At 45.9% G+C, this 18,562-nt stretch overlaps 1 protein-coding gene across 1 annotated transcript in view; it reads right to left on the bottom strand.

The window, feature by feature from the left end:
- The window catches only part of LOC138480594 (uncharacterized), a 414,351-nt gene that overhangs the window by 395,352 nt on the left and 437 nt on the right, over positions 1 to 18,562 (bottom strand). The gene's annotated exons all lie outside the window — the stretch shown is intronic.

Below are 18,562 nucleotides of genomic sequence, written 5' to 3'. Positions count from 1 at the left end.
AGGAAGGGGGAATTCTACCCTAGGATTGTGGTTTTCTCCAGATTTTGCAATTCCAGCAGGATGGCTTTAGTCTTGGCCTCACGCCAGCATCTCTATGCGCTCACTATGCAGCCATTAGGGTGATTAGACAACCATGAACAGGCTAGGTCTACGTACTTCTGTAATATCTTAAAGCTAAAAGGTACTGGGATGAAGAACATCCTTGGAACCCTAGATATTTGCCTGACCTTAGTACTGGGACGAGATGGCCCATTGGAGGAGTAAGAATTAGGTTGTCGGCTCTCACTGCAGGTGTGGATGCTGCGGCAGGGTGGAGTTTCCGAAATTAAGAAGAAACTGAAAAGGGACTTGCTGTCTACTCCTTCGGCCCTTGACAAACCCAGGAGTTTCAAATCACGTGCAAGAAAGAAGAGGAAGAAGGTGGAGCGGCAGACCGAGGCAAGTTGATGTCGAAGCACAGAGGAGGTCACGCAAGAGGCAACCGCCTCGCCTGTCTTGAGGAATCTTCTGGTGGCACGGCCACAGGAAACTGGAAGCAGAGAAGAGAAACGAAGACCAAAAGCAGCTGACGAGAAGGAACGCCAGTGCTACCGGGAGGACGTCCGATCCTAGACAGAACCAGAGAGCTACGCAACACCAGTAGCAGGTACCAGGGGTGGTATTGGGAGCCCCAGTAAGGACACAGGACAGGCGGCAAGAAGGCTCTGTGGCAGAGGAGTGGTTCCACGACCCAGTAGAATCACGAAAGCCACTGATCACCGGAGAGGGTTCTGGGTCCCAGACCGAAAGGTGAGCCATCTCGCTCACAACAGTACTTGGTGAGAAGGGGGCATCTCCCTTGCATCCGTACATGGCAGGAGAGCGAGCCAAGGAAGCAGACCATAAAAAGGGGAGAACCAGGGGTCTTGTACCCAAACAATGAAGTGAGATGTCTTTCTAGTGGTCTCACTTGGCAGGAGAGTGGACCAAGTGGGCTGAATCGAACAGCAAGAGAAGCCTGGGTCTGGGACCCAAAATCTGCACACAGCACAAGTCATCTTCCTCATCACAGTACCTGGTAAAAGGAAGATACTAAGTGAACCCAATCAAAGAAGAGAAGTTAAGAACTGTGCGTTTGAACCTAAAGTGAGAGAGAGGCTAGGAGAAGGGAGTCATTCCCCCTGGTGATCTGGAACTGTGCTGGCAATTAGAAAGTTAGCACGAAAAGGGAGTCCTCCTGGTGACAAGAGTCAAGGGAAGGGAGTCATTCCCCCTGGTATTGCGAAAACTTGGAGAATAAGACACCTGCAGAATGGAGACATTCTCCAGGAATCCAATAGTGAGGAAACTATGGGCAATAAGGAATATTGATGTATGAGCAGGAACGCTACCTTGTGAACTTGAACTGAGAACTTTACTGCTGTTTAGCATTACAAACTGGAACTTTGTGTTGTGCCTGGAAAAGGAATGGAGACCAGGGTAAGGGAGTCATTCCCCCGGGCATAGGACCTGCACCACAGTTGGAAGTGTGGGCTGCTGTCCAGAAGAAGGGAGTCAATCTTCTGGACCAAGAAAATTCACTACCTTTTTTGCTTCGTATTTAGTGTAAAGGGGCAGAAGCCGGTTTTTGACATAAGGCAATGTTGCACGGACATTCCGACAACACCCTTTGTTTTTTAATTGGGGCAGGGCACCCCCTATTAGTTAGGGCAAGCTAGGTGTTTCTCTTTATTTTCTGGTATAATAAAGGTTTATGTCAACAATCATGCCACCGGTGTGTCAGTCTCCTCCTGCACCCTTAAAGGAGTTAGGCTCCCTTGTGTGGCCTGTTCTGTTTTTTCAGGTAGCCCCATGATCTGGGGTTTTACTTTGAAGCCCATCCTTCATCTGAAAATCTCAATTTTTCATATGTCCCAAGTCATTGGGATTGCCGAGCTAGGAAGCGAGGATATGTCAGACCTCGACATCAGCCATGTTCTGTTGACTTTCATAAGTGTTCAGGTCCGGAGGTAGACCTTTTGTCAGTCATGTTGGAGAGGCAGGGTCGCAAGGGCTACAATCTTTCTCCAAGTCGCTAGTTAAAGGGGTTCTCTCACTGGCTCACTCATTATCTGGGACTCTCCCGGATGTGGTATATGGGTGCTTGACACAGGGTATAGCGACTTGCTGTGCTGAGGCAAAGAAGGCAAACTCCAGGATATTTGTATGGCAGCAAACTTGGCTTCCCTTCCTACCTACATGTTGCATTACAGGCTTCACCTCTGATGTCAGCATTGTCGAGGTGGGGATTGGAAATCAGGCATTTAGAGAGGTCATCTTGGGAGCGACTCGTCCACCATAAATATATGTGTAACTAAACCATTACTGGGTGTGCATCAGATTAGCAATATTTGTTTTGATGTGGAGGTTTTAGATGGATCAAATATTTTGGTACTCCTCAGGGATATTGTACTGGTGTGAGCAAGAGGAACGTCATGGTAATGTTTTGATTACTTAACAATAATCTTCATCCCCAGTCCTATTCTTCCTCGTCATAGTACACACACCTACCTCTCCCAGCTTAAGGGTGAACGTGGGGGTGCGAAGAGGAAAATTAAAAAAAAAAATGAGAGCAGGATGATATTCCTTGGGTAGGGTGCAGGAGGGTGGTCTTCCAGTCTTTAGGGCTAATGTACCTGGATGTGGGAAGGGGTTGCACCAAGACAAAAGCATCCATTTCTAAGTGGTGTGAGGGGTGAGAAGTAAGACTCACAGTGGTGGCATCTTTATGTTGAGACTTTTATATGATAAGGGTTGGACAAATGCCTCTCTATCCTTAAAAATAAAAGGGGGTGCCATGCCTCTAAGAAAACTGTCAGAACGTCATAACTACAAAGTCTGTCCTTGTTGTGTCTCAAAAACCTACTTCTGACCCAAACACGTTTAACAAACCAACTGTGCAAGCATGAACTCTTCCTAAAGTAAAAATGTTCCTTCTGGTTCCAAACAACAGAAAGGTTCCCAGTAGTAACTGAAATAAAGAAATGTTCAATACCTGTAAGATTCCAATGATTAGGGTTGTGGCCCTTTCCCCCCAGGATCCTTCTTATGTGTTTCTTCCTTTATAAAGGCCCCACAGGCCTGTACTTGCTTCCACAAATGTCATTAGGCAGTTAGCAAGAATTTCATCCTTATGCTTTTCCTACCCGTTACTTTCTACTGGAAGGTACCAGTGTTTCCTGACTGGCAACAGCTTCTCTGGAGGCTCCGGTCATGCTCAGGGGTTTGTTGCAAGCAACTGCTTCCCGGATGTCTGCTTCTTCCTGACAGTGTGTCCACTTTGCTGGGCGCTTCGGGGTAGCTCGGAGGATCCAGACTGAAACGATACGAGCAGTCCTAGCTTCTGGGACCTTCGCTCGTGTTCCCCTCTTCCTCGTCCCTCAGCTTCTCTGCAACTTGCTCTCGTCCTGCTGGCCCCAATTCGGCTTGCCGGTATCCTCCTTGGAGGATCGTCTCTCCCGGACATCTCACCTGTCTGAGATTTAAACTCCTGCTTTGGGAAATGGAGTTGCTTTGGGCCAATCACGTTCATTGGAAAACTAGAGCGATCATTCTGCATTTTCATAATGATCCATCATATTCGTCTTCCCAGTATATGTTAGAGAGTCAGATCAGAGACTTTTCATTCCCTAGGTTTTGAATTTTATCAGGTATATTAGAATGACTGGCTTTGTCAAAAGGAGGGGGGCTTCTGTGGGGGTGGATGGAATTGTACATTGGAGAGGGATTAAGGGGGTACTACTGTGGGGGCATACCGCGTTCTCTGAAGATACTCATCCCTAATCCGATAAGGGGGAATCGTCTCCCATCTGATCCTCCCTCATTGCACCACCCCAGGGGGACTATTGTACTGTGGACGCACTGCCCAGGCCCCATTGGATAGGTATCCCTTAGGGTAGAAAGGACAACATCCTCAGATTCGTCAAAATGTTTTTTTAAAGAAGCATTTATCATAGGATGTGAATACATGGGAGCTAAAAGGGGGAACTGTCCCCAGCTCAACAGGTGCAGGAATGTCATGTTGCCCCTGTTGCAATCATACATGTTTGGACAAGGAAGCCCACACAGACTTCATACTGAAGGGAAACTGGATTTTTCTTTGCGGCTGCTGTTTCTTCGAAACCCATCAGAAAGGCTGGTGGCCTTGCAAGTGTTAAAAAGTGTCCCAGCGCCTCATGCCTCAGACCCTCTGCCAGCAAATCCTTTGCTATTCAAACTGTCTTATTTATACAAATGCACCTTTAATGGACAACAGTTTAATTGATAGCTGCAAAAGGCACCTTGAACCGTCTCAGAGTTGCCCTTTCCTGTAAAAATCTTACGTCTGCTAAAATGTTAAGGTGGATTGTGTGATGAGCAAACGTTGTGCACATTATAAGTGGCAACAAGATGCCTGTCTTTGTCAAACTGTGAATACCAGTGGAACATGGGCAGTGGTTTTCGTGAATTATTAGCTTAGTGGGTTCTAGATTTCTCATATTGAACAGTTACTGCATGTAGAAGTGTACACGGGGCAGCTTGTCAATAATGGGTGATGGAGCACAACTGGACACCTGGTATGGAAGAGCCAAGCCAGCTCAAGGAAAACACTAGCAGCTAAAGGAATGCTCGTAGGCTGGCTTTAACCATATAAATAAACGTGGTTTCCCTTTGACAGTTCAGTAACCCAGCTCACATGCCCAATCGTTCATGCAAGCCCAGTGGCGTATTTCTTCCCCAGTCTTGCAAAGCCCACTGGGGATACAAGCTGGGGTACTGCAGGTCCAAATGTGCTAGGGGGCTGTGACAAATGGACTACTTCTCTCCAAGAGTACAGGGAGGAGTAGTGGCTAACCACAAAGATAAAACAAAACAACAGGTATACCTCCTTTGCCTTTTGTAGCAGCACAGGCCACAGGAAGGCTAGACTCTCAGGAAGGGTGTGAAGTGAACACAGTAGCAAACAAACAGCAATAGCACAAAGATTCCTAAATTAAACAACGCCCAATCAAGGTTCTACAAATATATATTTTAATTAAACATTCAAAAAAATGAACTACAAAGAATACAAAAAAAAAAAAAAGAAAACTTCCCTGTCTAAAGAACACAGAAAATGCAGAACTAGCGTGGAATAGCACTCTAGGTACATGAGCAGGAATGCTAAGGCAAGTAATTGCAGCAATATCACTGTTCAATAAATAGGTCTCAAGGGGCTTATAGGTTGCTATGGTCTCAAATGTGGACCGGGGGACAGGGCCTCTCAACAGTACCTTGTTCTTGATGGTTTGACAGCATTGAAATAAGCTAGTCTGGGATTTACTGAAGGTCGAACCAATGTTTGGGATGCAGAGTGTCACGTTCCAGTCGGTGTCGGGATGAGGCTCTGTGCAGTTCGAGTCGGCATTCGATGCAATGTGGTTCGAAGGGGGCAACAAGTTTGGATTGGGAGAGAAGCAGGTTCAAGACAATATTACCAGTGTAGTGCATTAAGCTGGGCTTCCAGCAGTTCGAACCAGGTTGAGGCAAGGTCCTGTTGGTCCGATTCAAAGCTCAAAGGAGTGACGTGTCGAAAGCTTCTGCAGTGGTAAGCTAGTGTTCAAGTCAAGTCAAGGCAATGAGTACTGCTCATGCGATACACCATCAAACTGTCGATAAGATGTAAGCAGCAGTTCAAGATGCAAAGAGTGCCAAAAATAGCTCTGGGTCTTGCTACAGTTCAAAAGGCGTTTGAAACAAAATGGTGGCGTCCTGCCACATACATTTACGTCAGTTTGCATTATAATTTCCTGCAAATGTTATCTCATTTGTCATGCTGAATATCAGAGACACTGTATACTCGTGATTATATGAGATGTAAATACAAAAGGAACCCCAAGTTTGATTTTTAGCTTATTTATTTGGCTAAGGTCAAAACGAAGAGGTAGAGTAAGGGTACAGTTTCCCTTAATATTTAGTGCTTTTTACAAACCAACACTTGCCTCTTGGTTGGCAAACATGTTCGAAATGGAGTGAAACAGAAAGCAAATTATAGACATAGTTCACAAACTTATTGTGCATAGTCATAACATTGTTAGTGCATGAGCATAAGAACAAGACAGTTATTTCAGCAATTATGCTCAAGACAATACATAGGTGTGAGCCATGAACTGAAGTTAGGTTTTCACATAAAAAACATCCTGGTAGTTATTTCCAAGCTGTATTGGATTATTTTGAGGGAGGTAACCAAGTCTTTGGCCAGGGAGGTAACCAAGTCTTTGGCCTACGTCTAGATGTTGATCAGGTGGTGTGAGGGGACCGGCATGTCTGAGCCAGAGGAGGTGTGGTCCTGTGACGTTTCGGCGGGAAGCGCCTTCTTCAAGGGAAAAACCCAGTCTCCCTGCATGGGGGAATCAGATGGAAAAGGATTTAATGTAAATCCGGCATTATTGTGTTGTTGTAAAAACACAACAGGATATTAAGCATGGCATATAAACAAAAACAAATAGATTTAATTGAGGTTAAAATGCCCCCCGGCAGGTTTAAAATAAATACCCAGGCTTGTGGCTTGTGCTATCCAGTGACTGACCTGAATGTGTTAAAAATGGGATTCAACTTCCATTGGCGTGGATTTGAGAAGAGTGGCCTGGGACAGAGTTTTAAGGCAAACACTGTTCTGTGCCTGAAAAATAGAGGGAGACAGAAAGAGTGGACATATATGTAATAAGCGTCGTTCAAATGTGCCACTGCTGGCCAAAAAACAAAACTGTTTGTGTGGATCAACTGGTAAAGAAATCCGCATCACAGGTGGCAAACTTAGATTTACCTATATCTGTAGTTTGGTAATTTTTAGGCGTCCTTCGGGCGTGCAGAAGTGCTGTGGGTCAGAGCCAGGACGCTTGCAGGGACAGGAGGCTATTTTCGTCACCCGCTTGCAGCGAAAAAATAAGGCAGCTGCACGTCCCACGTTGTGGATGCTGAGTCACCCACTGTATAGAAAGAGAGGGGAAGAAACGAAGGCCCGGTTAGGTGGCTGGCCGTCCTAAGAGACGTGTAGTAATCCCTGTCACCGTTGCGTTCCTGCCGAAAGGCAGTGACGACCCCATTAACTTGGGTGGCGGAGGTGGAGGGTATTGGCATTACCTGAAACAAACAGGGTCCTGGCAGTAAGTAGGATCGTTGTGCGGCGGCAGGATGAGTCACCTGGAGCGCGCTGTGTCAGCGATGGAACGCTACACTGTAGCTAGCGTTTAGAAAGATGGAGCTGTGTGTCGGTAGGTACTGCGCATGCGCACAGCGTGGAGCCGGGCTCCGGCGCATGTGCGAGTGCGGAGTGTTCCTCGTATCGCGCATGCGCAGAGATGACAGCAAGGTAGTTGTCAAAGAGGAGACAAGGAATGCTTATTCTCTTGCGTCCGTGGCTTCTGTCTATGGGGAACTGGACAGTGCATCTACAGCGGGCTGTGGGCGCATCGAATTTGCCATCGGAAGTGGCTGTAGGTCAATGAAGACGTGCCCCGTTCTTAGGGAGCGTCTCATATCAATTAACAATGAACAGATGCATGAAAAGATGTGTGAGGTGTATACCAAACTACAACGTTTTAACCATTCGTGTGCCTCTAACAATTATTGTAAAATGCATATTGTATTTAGATATGCTAGGATCCATACATCAAGAGTCCACAGGGAGATGCACAGTCAAGTGCATATGGCTGTCATTACAGCAATAGCTAAAGGGCCCAAGATACTCATGTAGTTCGGGGTCCGACATGTTAAGCATCACATTGCGTGGTTTAATGTACATATACTGTAAAGTGCATCCTATATACAGATACATTTGAATCAATACGTTGTCTTATGTGCATATACTGTAAAGTGCATCCTATGTGTAGATAAATTTGAATCAATGCAACTAAGGATCACATGGAGATGCACAAATACATATGCATCACTTCGCTCAAATACATTGAGTATCAACATGGAGTAGATGACATGAAGTGGTGGGTTGTTGACACTATCCTTAATAACACCAACACCACCAATGCACTTAACCACAAAGAAGCATGGTGGATTTTTAAATTAAAAGCCACCACTAGAGGTCTTAATGAGGCGGTACCCACAAACTATAACTAAAGTATACTTTCTCCGAAACTATGTTGGAAATATGCGCCAAAAGGGGTACATGTTGTCTTTCCAGACAGGCCTAACCTGCTACATTGCCCAGAATGCCACCCCGACTCTTGCCTTGTCTGATCCATCTTTCTAAAAAGGTTATATGATGGGATGCCTCACTTGATATGCCCCGAGCTGTCCAGATGCCTCCTGTCCCCTGGCCTCTGCTTTTGAGCGAAGTGATGCATATGTATTTGTGCATCTCCATGTGATCCTTAGTTGCATTGATTCAAATTTATCTACACATAGGATGCACTTTACAGTATATGCACATAAGACAACGTATTGATTCAAATGTATTTGTATATAGGATGCACTTTACAGTATATGTACATTAAACAACGCAATGTGATGCTTAACATGTTGGACCCCGAACTACATGAGTATCTTGGGCCCTTTAGCTATTGCTGTAATGACAGCCATATGCACTTGACTGTGCATCTCCCTGTGGACTCTTGATGTATGGATCCTAGCATATCTAAATACAATATGCATTTTACAATAATTGTTAGAGGCACACGAATGGTTAAAACGTTGTAGTTTGGTATACACCTCACACATCTTTTCATGCATCTGTTCATTGTTAATTGATATGAGACGCTCCCTAAGAACGGGGCACGTCTTCATTGACCTACAGCCACTTCCGATGGCAAATTCGATGCGCCCACAGCCCGCTGTAGAGGCACTGTCCAGTTCCCCATAGACAGAAGCCACGGACGCAAGAGAATAAGCATTCCTTGTCTCCTCTTTGACAACTACCTTGCTGTCATCTCTGCGCATGCGCGATACGAGGAACACTCCGCACTCGCACATGCGCCGGAGCCCGGCTCCACGCTGTGCGCATGCGCAGTACCTACCGACACACAGCTCCATCTTTCTAAACGCTAGCTACATTGTAGCGTTCCATCGCTGACACAGCGCGCTCCAGGTGACTCATCCTGCCGCCGCACAACGATCCTACTTACTGCCAGGACCCTGTTTGTTTCAGGTAATGCCAATACCCTCCACCTCCGCCACCCAAGTTAATGGGGTTGTCACTGCCTTTCGGCAGGGACGCAACGGTGACAGGGATTACTACACGTCTCTTAGGACGGCCAGCCACCTAACCGGGCCTTCGTTTCTTCCCCTCTCTTTCTATACAGTGGGTGACTCAGCATCCACAACGTGGGACGTGCAGCTGCCTTATTTTTTCGCTGCAAGCGGGTGATGAAAATAGCCTCCTGTCCCTGCAAGCGTCCTGGCTCTGACCCACAGCACTTCTGCACGCCCGAAGGACGCCTAAAAATTACCAAACTACAGATATAGGTAAATCTAAGTTTGCCACCTGTGATGCGGATTTCTTTACCAGTTGATCCACACACACAGTTTTGTTTTTTGGCCAGCAGTGGCACATTTGAACGACGCTTATTACATATATGTCCACTCTTTCTGTCTCCCTCTATTTTTCAGGCACAGAACAGTGTTTGCCTTAAAACTCTGTCCCAGGCCACTCTTCTCAAATCCACGCCAATGGAAGTTGAATCCCATTTTTAACACATTCAGGTCAGTCACTGGATAGCACAAGCCACAAGCCTGGGTATTTATTTTAAACCTGCCGGGGGGCATTTTAACCTCAATTAAATCTATTTGTTTTTGTTTATATGCCATGCTTAATATCCTGTTGTGTTTTTACAACAACACAATAATGCCGGATTTACATTAAATCCTTTTCCATCTGATTCCCCCATGCAGGGAGACTGGGTTTTTCCCTTGAAGAAGGCGCTTCCCGCCGAAACGTCACAGGACCACACCTCCTCTGGCTCAGACATGCCGGTCCCCTCACACCACCTGATCAACATCTAGACGTAGGCCAAAGACTTGGTTACCTCCCTGGCCAAAGACTTGGTTACCTCCCTCAAAATAATCCAATACAGCTTGGAAATAACTACCAGGATGTTTTTTATGTGAAAACCTAACTTCAGTTCATGGCTCACACCTATGTATTGTCTTGAGCATAATTGCTGAAATAACTGTCTTGTTCTTATGCTCATGCACTAACAATGTTATGACTATGCACAATAAGTTTGTGAACTATGTCTATAATTTGCTTTCTGTTTCACTCCATTTCGAACATGTTTGCCAACCTAGAGGCAAGTGTTGGTTTGTAAAAAGCACTAAATATTAAGGGAAACTGTACCCTTACTCTACCTCTTCGTTTTGACCGTAGCCAAATAAATAAGCTAAAAATCAAACTTGGGGTTCCTTTTGTATTTACATCTCATATAATCACGAGTATACAGTGTCTCTGATATTCAGCATGACAAATGAGATAACATTTGCAGGAAATTATAATGCAAACTGACGTAAATGTATGTGGCAGGACGCCACCATTTTGTTTCAAATACTTGTAGCTCTGAAGTCCTACCACTTGCTCTGAGCAGTCCCTTCTGTTACCCACAGTTCAAAAGGCGAGCACAGTTGAAGCAATTTGAATGCGGCAAAACAGGGTTCCAAGCTGCTATGGACTTCAGTTTGCTGTGAGTCCCAATCCAGGGGAGTCTTGGAAAAGGCGAGTCCTTCCAATGCACACCAAACTCCAGGGAGCTTGGCTAGCCCCTGCAGTGGTTCCTTCACCTCCAGTGACAGGGTCCTCATTCTAGTGCAGCCAGCAGCGAGGCCTTGGCCCAGCAGCTCACCCCCAATGTGCCCTAGGGATGGTTAGGGAGCAGAGCTTTTCTCTTCCTTGAATAGCACATGTCTTCCCCTCTATAGCAGATGTTTCGTAGTGCACTGCATGCCCAACAGGCATCCCAGCAATGTATTCTTCTAGGTGCCCAGGAAGGAATCAAGAAAGGAGTGGGAGACCCCTTCCTTCCAAAGGCAAACTGTCACAGGAGTAGACGACAAAAGCAAGCTTGCTGTAAGGGTGCGTCGCTTTAACAAGTGACCCTTGTATTTGTATATTTATCATGCGCCAATTCCAGTGGACCGGACAGCAGACCCTGTATCTGGGCGCATAAGTTAAACTACAGAACCAGACAAAATAGCCATGAATCAATAAGCAGAAAATAAAGGTTTTACGTTATTTCTGGAGAAAAAAAAAAGTAAACCGTAAATCAGCCTTGCAGAGTGCCATGGGAAGCTTGTCAAAACCTCTATCGCCCCTGGAACAGCAGCGCGTGCAAGGGATTACTGGGAGATTATTGTGCGTGGACCTCAGACATCTTACTGGTGGATACCAATTTAGCAGCGCGCTTAGGTATGGTGGAGCCTGACCCATGAGAGAATTTTAAACTGTATCCTGTGCTGGTCTGGAAGCCAATGAAGTTGTCGCTGAAAAGGTGTAATGGGTGTTGCTTTAGGAAGTTGAAAGATGAGGCGCACTGTTGATTAGGGTACCAGTAACCAGTTGCCCATATTCTTTGGGGTTGACGGGCAAAGCTTTTTTCAGTTCCATGTGATTATTTCTGCATTTTAAAAGCCGCACACCAAAAAGACTAACTTTATTCGGCCGATTTTGTGCTGCATTTAAAACGCAGACTAATCACTATTTTGGGGCATTTTACCCCTCACTCCCCTTATCCTCCAGTGCAGGCAGGCAGGCAGGCAGGCAGGCAGTCACAGACAGACAGACAGACAGACAGACAGACAGACAGACAGACAGGCACACACACGCACACACACGCACACACACGCACACACACGCGCACACACACGCACACACACGAGGATTCGCTCAACCGCCTCTCTCTTCCACCCAAGAAACACTCTTCTCTGACCCCCCCAGCAAACACAATTACGATTGCCCCCTTCCCATCCATACAGACAAACATACACTTAACTTCAACACCCACAACTTCCATCTTCCCATCTGGCCAAGGTGCTCTGGTCAGCCCCTGCACACACTGGTGTGTGGCAGAGGCAGGACAGTTGGATTTAGAAAGACCGCTCAGAGCAGTCTTTCTAAATTGATTTTTTAAAATGTTGCTAAAAAAAAAAGAAAAAAAAAAAAAAACACAACATGATTTTTACTCAATACCCTTTTTCCAATGACCCAGGCCCCGGGCCGCATGAAATGCGGGACGATAGAGGGTCTGGGAGTTTAGGCGCGGGGTGGGGGAAAACGTAGGGAGGGGCGTCCGAATGGCGCCACAAGAAAAAAGCCCAGGAAAGGGCAGGAAACGGCACCTGGGAAGGTGCGAAATGTAACAGCAAGGGGCCAGGGGGGGTAACCCGGCCGTCCCCAGGAAGGAACAAAGGGCCGGGGGGGTATAAGAAAGCCTAGAAAAGGAGAGGCGGCACAAACCAGGTAAGAGCTCACCTCTCTCGGGTAGGCTCTTAGTGCCTGGAGAAGGGGAAGGAAAAACATTTGCACCAAACCCACCCTACAAGAATAACAGAAGAAGAGGGGTGCAGGCAGGAGCCGGTACGCCGAGTACTCTCGGTACACGGTCCAAGAAAAAGAAGGAGCAGGCAGAAGTAAGAACGCCAGGTACTCTTTCGGTACACGGTTCAAGACACGTGCCTTGGGCAACTTCGGGACTGGACACAATGTGCCCAAAAGCATATGGCAATGTAATTATTTTGTTGTGTTGTATTTTCTGTAAGAAAATAAAATGCCTACGGCCTACAACTTTTCCATACACATAAGTTGTCTGTGATTTATTACTTGGGTAGGGACCTGCTAAGAGAAGCAAAGTGAACCCACACTACTCAGCCTATAGCCCAAGGCTAACGAAGACAGCTCAAGAGACTTAATCTGTGATGAAAACTAGAACGCTGATCCCATTTAATCCCCAAATGTCTCACTTTTGATGCATATAAGGTAGGTAGCCCAAAGAGCAAAGGAGGACTAGGGTACAGTGAGGGTCATCTAGCAGCAATTTTGGGGCCAGCAACCAGACCTCCGTTTTGCTTGGGTTAAGCAGTAAGCCATTGTAAATCAGCCATTACTGAATGTTGGATAAACCTTCAACCAGGGCCGAAAATGTGTCCGAGGGACAAGAGACATTAACAAATATATGTGCATCATCTGCATAGAAGTGATATTTTAACTGGAGCATTTAAAAAGTCTTCATCAAAGGTTGCAAATACAGATTGAACATATCCTAACTTAATGGGTTCTGACATACGAGAACCAATGATGACCATTTTTTCTCAGTCAGAGAAAAAAACTCTTGAACCAATTAAGGATCAAATCGGTCATCCCTGCGAGACTAAGGAGCCGAGACAGGAGAACATAATAAATCACGTCCAACGCTGCACTGAGGTCCATCATAATTAATAAGGACATCTCACCATTGTCAGCCTTGGCCAAGATGTCATCCTAAACAGGTAGGAGATGGGACTCTGTGCTATGTTTAGGGCGAAAGTCTGATTGGAAAAGTTCTAGAATACAATTTTCTTTCTGTATAGTCCTGTAATTGCACAGTAACAGTTTACTCCAGAAGCTTTGCCATGCACAATGAGTTGGCAATAGGCCTAAAGTTGTTAAAACAATAAGGATCCAAAGAAGGTTTTTCCAATAATGGCGAAATTAAAACCTTCTTAAATGAACTAGGTACTCTACCTTGAGAGAAGGAAAGATTAATAACATGAGACCATTGGTGCCAATTGAGGACCCAAGTTGGTCGCTACTATGTCCAGAATGGGATCTAGCTTAAACTGAGTCGTTTTTAATTGCAGAAGTAAAGATGAGACAAGTTCAGTCGAAGTTGGTTGCAAAGCAAAGGGGGCGCTGACCAGGGTGATATCAACCATTTCCCCAGAACGTGGAGCTAGACGTGTAGGGCAACTATTATTTGTATCTGTATCCAAGTCGTTTGCAACTGTTGGATGACTACTACCTGTGTCACAGGAGAGTCTGTTGCTAAGTTTGACCTAGATGCTCTTTATTTTGGAGACAAAAAGATATTGAAGTCCTGGACCAACTTTGCAGAAGGAGTAAGGACGGGGGACAAGCAAGGAGATTGAATAAAATTCTTTATGATCCTAAAAAGCTCCTTCAGCTTATTACTTGCTGCCAGAACATACTTCTGAATGTAAGATGGTTTGGAGGAAGCAATCCCTTTCTTGTAGGCTGACTGTGCTTTGCGAGCCATCACCAAACAAATAGTACTGGCATGACTGACGATTCTGCCCGCTTTCCCAGCTTCTTTTTTGAGAAACAGTAAATGTGGTAAATAATTTAGAGATCTTTTTATGTTCTACATGCTTCATTGGGGCATACTGGTTGATTATCAGTCACAGGTTGTCACACCACTCCGACCAAAAGGAGCCACAATCAACATTGTTGTCCGAAGGGTTATTTTAGCCTTCAAACTTGAAGACGAGAATTTTAATAACGCAGCTTTAGATCTATGCTTTCTTGCATCATACCCAGAGTGCCTCGTTCCTCAGGAAATGGAGAGCACAGGAAGAAAGCCCCACTGAAAAGGAAAATGGTGGACCACCTTCTCAGGTTCACAATTCCCTCTCTGGCTGTCCTAACTCCCCACCATTTCCAAAACTGCAGCCTTCCAAAGCCCTTTGATGTGCAACATCCTGGTGGGAGGCTGACCTTTATTATGTTAGTGCCACTATGAAGTAGGGTCACCGGGGGATCTCCTGCTTATGTGCCTGAGGGAATCGATTTGTCACGCGCTGATTCTCCTGGCGCATTTGGCCAGGCGATTTTATCGCCGGTAGGGTTTCTCTTTCACTTTTTCTTCCCTTCTGGGTTTACCGGTCTAGTCTTTCTTGCTACGTTCTTCCTTCTGCCTTTTTAACTCCTCCCATTCCGCGCTAGCGTTGCATTGCAACTCACTGTATTTTCTCTGTTTCGTAAGGTTAATGCTAGTTCTGCTTTCCAGCGTTATATTACGCTTCTTTCGCTTGCCTTCCTCCGGCCCTTTTTCCTTCGCTTTCTTTCTCCCTGCGGTTCGCTTACCGTTGCCTTTTCCTCCATCCTTCGTTTCCTTTGCTCCGTTTTCCTCCGGCTGTACTGACTCTCTCTGCTCCGGTTTTTCTACCCAGTCTGGGTTCCGTCTCCCCTTTCTTTCCCTAGTATACTTACCTGTTCTTCGCTTACGCTTCTTGCATTTTGCGCTCTGCGTTTCACTTCCTCCTTTCCTCTTACCAGAGCTTTCCGGATCACTTGCCTTGTGTCACCCCGAGGAAAAAAGGGACCATTCTTATCTCTCGGCGCCCCTCTGGTGCTACTGTGGTTTATTATTGGAACTCTTCCCATCGTTGTTTGCTGCCATACCACCGGAGATACGCCCTGCCTCTAAAGACTTCCACTGCTTCCATCGTCTGCCAGAAACACCTTCCACCGCATTATTCCACTGGCCTGCCAAACATCCAGAGGTTTTTTCTGCCTTTGGGCTTTTTTCTCCGTTTGGATTCCAGCGGGAAGGGGTCCCTCTTGCGTGCCATCATCTGACAGGCAGCAGAGTGGCTTCAACCCGAAGGAGACCCTGCCTCTTCGAACGAAAACACAAGAGCAAGAAGAAAGGTGGGAAAAAGGTCCTGGACTCCATTACTGAAACAGGTGAGGAGGAGGAGGAGGGGGGGGGGGGGGGAGATTTCCACGACGATCCTGATTTCTGTGGGGATCAGATTCCAAGTGTAATACCCTCTAGTTGTGACAGGATTACCCTCCGTCCCGGGGAATCGAAGAGGAGCAGCATCCTGCCCATTGTCTCCCTTACTGAAGTGGAGACAACCAGACTGCCATGAATACACATTTATTTATTTAGCGCACCTGACCCAAAGGTATCTGGGTGTATTACTTAGGAATACAGCATAGTTATCAAACAATATGGTTCCAAACGAGTAGAGACAAAAATGGAAACGTGTATTTGTACATAGGCAGGCATTTTGTGAGGAAACAATTACAGATGTGAATCAGGGGCACCTTATCGGTCCTCACACAGTTGGTTTGGGCTCACAGAGCCGACACTTGTATGATATCAAATTGTTGAGGCATTCATAATTGTATGCTTCTATCAGTCACCATACAATAGCCAGCTATGACTTAGTCTCAGAGATTAATCTGCCACCAGACGGATATGGCAACATTTTGAGGATGTGCAGAAGTTAGAATGTCACCTCTGGTTGTACTGACTGTGGGTCACAGCAGCTGCCAGGAATGCATGTGTGACCTTTGACATGGCCCTTTGCCACTAAAGAGCAGATGATGTAGTAGTCAGGAGACTGTTGCAACAAGGGGACTTGTATGCACTATGCTTTTGGCATGGGTGTTTATTAAGGGGGGGGCTAATTTAGCAGACTCCACTTTCAGAAACAGAATTACCTGCATCATTTTAAAATCGATGAAAATAAAAAAAGCTAGGGCTATCACACCCTCACCAGTTGACATAATGTCAGGGGCACTCCTGCACCTCCCCATACATGTGTAGGGCCTTAGGCCGCGAAATGGTGGTACTCTGCTCCTCCACACATGTCCAGGAACCAGGAGGCTCTAACTGCTTCTTGGTTTCTCTCTGCGTGCTGTGCGGGAGTCGGAGGGTTACAGAGTAATGCTTAAGTGTATGGATGTGTGTATGAAAAAAAGTGTGTTCCTTGCCTGTACGTGTGTCGGGGGGATCAGATCTCTGATTGGGGGGCCTACATTTGTGTTAATAGCATTAATGGTAAAGCCAACATGTTAAGTGTTCTTATGTGGCCATACTGGCCTTCATTTTGGACTTGTTTCCTTACTGTGGCACAGTCTTTTTTACTGGAATCAAGTGTTAAGCAGACATGAGTTTCCTTACATGGCAATGCTGGCCTACATTGGTGCAGCCAATCTGGACAGGTTTTCTTTTAGTAGTATCACATTTTTTACTGGCACATGCAACAGGAGTATTCTCTTACATGTGAATATTGGTACATCCAGGATAGACATGTATGGGCACAGTGAGCATGAACATGTTTTTTAACACTAGCATATATTGCGGGCAAAGGCACCATGAAAATGCAATGGAAGATGCTCGTGTACAGGTTTGGTGACTTGTATCTATTGGATTTGTTCATGCGTTACCCTACAAAATCAATTGCAAACTGTACTGCTGTTTACCCAATTTTTTGCTTGGGCCATTAGATGGTGCTTGTGCCTCCGATAAGCTGAAACTATTGCATCAGAGTACAGATAGGGAGAAATTGCATATGAGGAGGCACACAGCTTAGAGGTGTTCGGTTATTTTCCCACCCATTGGCTGCTCATAGCCATGCTCATCCCCATGGCCATTCCCACCCAGTTCCTCCCCAAAACACCTCCTCATGGGAGCTCTGTGTGGTCGCTTTGCTCAAGCATTACCGTCAAACTTTTCACTGCCAGTGTTTTAAGTCTATCTTCTGAGAAATAATGACTTTTTAGAGCGGTAAACCCGCTATTGGTGAAATAAAAAAAAGGTCTCAAGCAGGTCTGCCAAGTTCAGCCACACGATTTATAAGCACTATGCGGGTCCTTCACTGAAGTCCTGTTCAAAAACAAACATTGGCTAAGGCAACAGTTTGGGCTTGTGTTTATTAGGCATTTGCCAGGTACTCCTATTAGATGCCCATGTACTCGCACAGGGCCATCTGAAGCACTTTTGGGGCCCGGGGCACAGACCTCTTTGGGGCCCTCCTCCACCGTACAAAATGAATGAATGAAGGGATCCAAAATATCTGATCATGCCCCCCCATCACCTTCACAACCCATAGCTTGAAATGCTGCCTCGCAGAAATCAAAAATGAGCCGTAGTGAATGCACACACTATGTATACCACAGTGAACACAGAAAGCATTACAGGATGAATTGATTAGAGCAGAATGTATTTGTCAACATGAGAGGCAATAGGTTTAGCACCTCAGTAGTATGCCATAAAATGTCCTAACTGCTATTTAAGTTTGGTGAATAAAGGAAACTGACTTCTTTAGCTCAGGCAGCCTTGTGTGGCCCCCCTACAAGGTGGGGGCCCGGGGCAAGTGCCCCTTTTGCCCTCCCATAAAGACGTAACGCATCACTTTGCAGCTGGCACTATCCCTGGCCAGTTAATGCCACTACAGCAGTGCCTGGCAAAAGCATTTCCCATGCCTACCCAAAAAGCCCAAACTGCTGGTATTACCAAAGCTGGTTCACAGTTTGCTGCAAAGTGCACGATTTTAACTCATTATTTTAAATATTTTCTCTCAAGGAGAACCCCATATCCCCCTGGCCGCTGAATTGGTTCGGTCTGCCTTGCTGCGTTAATTCAACCATGCTTATTAATTATGTCAGGTCGTGTTTCTGATAGCGACACCTCAGTGCTACAAAACAGTGCACATGTGCTCCTGTAGACGGCTTAAAACAAACCACATGCTCTGATTAACTACTTTACGGGGTTTACAGCCTTAAAAGATTAATTAAGTGCACAACAAAAACAAAATCGCTCCCGTAGCGAAAATCAAAAAGTCGCACCCATTCTTACAT

The sequence above is a fragment of the Ambystoma mexicanum genome, chromosome 5p (assembly GCF_040938575.1).
Source record: "Ambystoma mexicanum isolate Mex_15411 chromosome 5p, UKY_AmexF1_1, whole genome shotgun sequence".
In the NCBI taxonomy this organism is placed as follows: Eukaryota; Metazoa; Chordata; class Amphibia; order Caudata; family Ambystomatidae; genus Ambystoma; species Ambystoma mexicanum.
Note: the sequence above shows the minus strand (reverse complement) of the source record. Positions and strands in the feature narration are given on the sequence as shown.